The sequence below is a fragment of the Talpa europaea genome (assembly GCF_964194135.1).
Source record: "Talpa europaea genome assembly, chromosome: 2".
Taxonomy (NCBI): domain Eukaryota; kingdom Metazoa; phylum Chordata; class Mammalia; order Eulipotyphla; family Talpidae; genus Talpa; species Talpa europaea.
In genome coordinates, this window is record NC_140068.1 from 84,621,926 (window position 1) to 84,626,541 (window position 4,616).

General features: G+C 37.5%; 1 pseudogene across 1 annotated transcript; it reads left to right on the top strand.

The window, feature by feature from the left end:
* Positions 1–3,343: 3,343 nt before the first annotated feature.
* On the top strand, positions 3,344–4,324 carry LOC311167924 (glyceraldehyde-3-phosphate dehydrogenase-like; annotated as a pseudogene). The gene has a single exon. The product of its transcript is annotated as a glyceraldehyde-3-phosphate dehydrogenase-like (transcript).
* The last annotated feature ends 292 nt before the right edge of the window (positions 4,325–4,616 follow it).

A 4,616-nucleotide genomic window follows, 5' to 3' on the forward strand; every position in this document is an offset into this window, starting at 1 on the left:
TTTTAAGCTTACCAAAAGAAGAAGTTGCTGTAAAAAAAGCAATTTCGCTGGCTTTCTAAGTAGGAGACTATAAAAACATAATGAAGTTAGACTTCTCAAATACACAAAAATAATATAATTTTAATTTCTCCATGTTTCTAAGGATCTTCTCCCCAAAATAAAGGCATATATACCAAAAACAATAACCTCAAATTTTTATAATCGAAGAACTATTAACCAATTACCAAATTTGGTAATTACCAATTACCAAAAATTATTATCTGGCCAGGGTTAATAGCAGGAAACTATTCATCTTTGTATTCCAAAACCAAAGAAAGTGCCTAACATATAGTATGCACTCAACAGTTATTGTGGAATTGAGATGAAAGACATGACACTGTCCAAAATTTTAAATTATTCCAACCCAGGTATAATTATACTCTATATTCATTCAGCAAATATCTGAGTGGCCACTACTAAAAGGCATTTGTTCTGCGCACTTGAGCACATCTAAAAAACACAAAGCTCTCTGCACTCATAGAAATTCTAAGTTTATGATGTAACAGTGTGAGACAGAAAAAAACAATAAGTATTAATTCATAAATTTAGTTACCTCATGGAGGGCAAAATGGATTTTAAAAGAAGACACATAACGACCAAGAGTGTCTATTATCTGTAACCTACATGACACCTTCTCAGAGGAAGAGTCCATTCCACATTTTATAATGGTCAAGAATATAAGCACTGGAATAGGACTGTCTGGATTCAGAAGTAATTACTACACATCTGTGCTTGTTTCCTAATTTATAAAATGAGAAAAATAACAATACCCAAAAATGTAAAGATTTATTGTGAGAATTAAAGTCTGCACAGTGCTTAAAACTGTATCTGAGATACAAATCCCTAATAAAGACTCATTAAATGTTAAAACTATCATAATATACTGCAATTTCCCTACTAAATTTTCCCCCAAAGCAATTGATGTGCAAGTATTTTGTCTACTTTTTTGTGTGCTTCTGTCTGAATACATGATTAAAACTGACAGGCTTCTGAAAATGGTTTCCCCTTATCATTTCTAAGAACTTATTGTATTGCAATAGTATTTGTTTTTCTTTTGAGCTCCTGATCAACACATTCATATATTCATTTACTTACCTTTGAAGTTAAACAAGCATTAAACATGTAAGAAAACCTCTCATTATTAAAACCAATTTACTAAATAACAATTCAAATATTGTTCAAAAGCTTCAAATTCCCTGATACACCAGTAGGCCATGTGCCAAAAATCAAATTTTATTTAGAAAACAGAATGAAATAAACTTCAGGCTTATTACATGCAATCCACTAAACTGAGCTTTTTAATGAGAAAATACAATTTAATTAAGTGTCTATTACAGAGTCATATACATCAAAATGGTTTATCATTAACAAACTCTTAAAACAGTGCAATCTCATATAATAATTTACAAGTGTACGATACTTTATTTCACCTATGCTTTCATTATATTCACAACTAACCTGTAAGGTTTACATTCTAAAACTATACTATCCAGCTAGTAACCACCAGCCACCAGTGACTACTGCACATTTGAAATGTGACTACGATGTCATTTAAATGTAAAATACACACCAGGTTTCATAGGTAGAAAGAAATATAAACAACCTCATTAACAACTTTTATACTGAATAAATGTTCAAATAATGTATCTTCGTTATCCTAACATAAACATTAAAAATAGCTTCCCCTGTTCCTTTTCATTCTTTTAACAACATTACTAAAAAGTTTTAAGTTATATATGTAATTTATCAACTGTATACTTGACTCACATCACCCATTTATGACAGTATAACTTTACAGTTGAAACAACATTGTTCAAGTTATTTTAACTCAACTTTAATTAATCAAGCCTTTACACTAAAATTTGTTTAACACTGTAAACTGATAGACCTCACCTATTAAGGTGAAACAGCAGCTTTATTAGGCAACCATCTCTTAGTTTATTTGGGTGGACATATTTCAATATAATTAATTTTTGTATTTGCATTAGACTGACCTCTCCTCAATTAGTACAAATTATTACTACCACATGCACAAATTTAGAGGACACATAGTGGGCTCCCAAAAAACGTTACCGCATTTTTTAAATAGGCAAAATAATGTAACCTCTGGCATTAAAGACCTCATGGCAGAGGAAGAGAATAACAAGGAAGTTTGTATTTAGTATTTAAACAATGAGTTCCTAATTATAAGTTCAATTGGGTTTTATGCAATATACAGAATACAAGAAGTTTAGGAGACTTGTAGGAAAGGGTTACTTTAAGATTGGAAATAAAACCTTCACATTCCCATTTAACATTCTGGAAATTCTTTTTTTTTTTTAAGATTTGTTTATTTATGCATACAAGAACTGGGGTACAGGCCAGAGGTGCGGGGGATGACAGGATTCACCAGAGACAGATTGGGGAACAGAACAGGCAGACGGACTTAAATACACTGCTGAGGGAAGCAGTGGGTGAGACAGGAGAGGTCTGCCGCATCATGTGGGCAGCTCCCTGTCCAGGAATTGAACTCATGCTGCAATGGCTGCGGACAGCTTCATAGGTTGTGGCCTTAACCCCTTGCACCACCAGAGAGGACTATTCTGGAAATTCTTAACTCTCAACAGATTTACTTTCATCACTTATAGTAATTTTTTAGCTACGCCATAAAATGTGTTTGATAACAGTGATCTGATTAGTAGATAAAAATGATTCTTCACCTTACATAGCATGCATACTCATGTAAAAGCACACACAAATAAAACAAGCAAAGCAAAATACTTACCAGAGTGCAACCAGCAGAAGCAGGAATTTTAATTAAAGTCTAATGCAAAACTTTGACATTGGCATACACATTTCTAAGTAAATTAAGTCAGCTGTTTCTAACACAAAGAGAAAAAGCATGCAGAACAGTGTACAGTCATGCTTAATGATGGGGATAGGTTCTGAGAAATACATTGTTAGGCAACTGCATAGTTGTGTGACCATCAGCATACTTAACCTAGAAGGATATGCTACATCTAGGCTTTATGGTATAGCATACCGCTCCTAGGCTGCACACCCATACATGATAGATTAGAAATTCTTATCATGTTAATGTAGTGAATACTGTAGGCAACTGTAACACAATGGTATTTGTCTATCTACCCATATTCAGACAAAGAAAAAATAAAGTATAAATACAATCACTTTTACTGGCAACATTAGCAGTGGATTTTATACTATTAGGGGCCATGATGAGCAAAACAGGAGAGGCTATCTGCTCTTCCTGGTTCTACAGACAACTATGTCTTCTCACGCAGTGTCAATGCATCCCTCAGACACCATGGTGAAGGTTGGAGTGAACAAAATGGCCAGACAGGGCACCTGGTCACCCAGACTGCTTTTAACTTTGGCAAAGTGAACACTGTTGCCATCAACGGCCCACTCACTGACCTCAACTACATGGTCTACATGCTAGATATAATTCCACACAAGGTAGGTTCAGTGGCACAGTCAACGCTGACAACAGGAAGTTTGTCATCAACACAAAATCCATCTCCATCCTTTAGGAATGAGATCCTGCTGCTATCAAGTCAATCAGTGTTTCACCACCTTGGAGAAAGCCAGGGTGCACCTGAAGGGCAGAGGCAAAAAGGTCATCATCTCTGCCCCTTCTGTTGATGCCCCCATGTTTGTAATGGGCATGAACCATGAGAAGGATGACAGCTCCCTAAAGATTGTCAGCAAAACCTCCTGTACCACAAACTGCTTGGCTTCCCTGGTCAAGGTCATCCATGACAACTCTGGCATCATGGAGGGGCTCAAAACCATGATTTATGCCATCACAGCCACCCAGAAGACTGTGGATGGCCCCTCTGGGAAGCTGTGGCCTGATGGCCACGGGGCTGCCCAGACCATCATCTCTGCTTTACCAGCACTGCCAAAGCTGTAGGCAAGGTCATCCCTGAGCTGAACAGGAAGCTGAATGGCATGGCCTTCCGTGTGCCCACCCCCAACTTGTCAGTTGTGGATCTGACCACCTACCACCTGAAGAAAGTTGCCAAAGATAATGAGATCAAAAAAGGGGTGAAGCAGGCATCACAGGGCTCCCTCAAGGGCATCCATCCTGGGCTACACTGAAGACCAGGTTGCCTCCTGCAATTTTAACAATAACACCCACACCTCCACCTTCAATGCTGAGGCCAGCACTGCCCTCTATAACTACTTTTGCCCTCTATAACCACTCATTTCCTGGTATGACAATGAATTTGGCTACAGCAACAGGGTGGTGGACTCCATGGGCCACATGGTATCCAAGGAGTAAAAAGTCTTCTGGACCACCAGCCCCAGCAAAAGCACAAGAAGAGTGTCACCCCAGGTTGCTGGGAGCCTTCCCCCCATTTATCCAAACATACTTGGGAATCTCCTGACCTGTCACAGTTCTATCCAAAAACGCAGAGAGAAAGAAAAGGGCTTAGGGAGCTCTGCCTTGTCACATAACATTAACAAAGCACACAATACCCAGTCAAAACATAACACAAGATTAAAACAAGCTAAATCAAGCACAAGGGAAAACGAAAATACTATCAAGAGATGTGATAAACAAAATATATGAA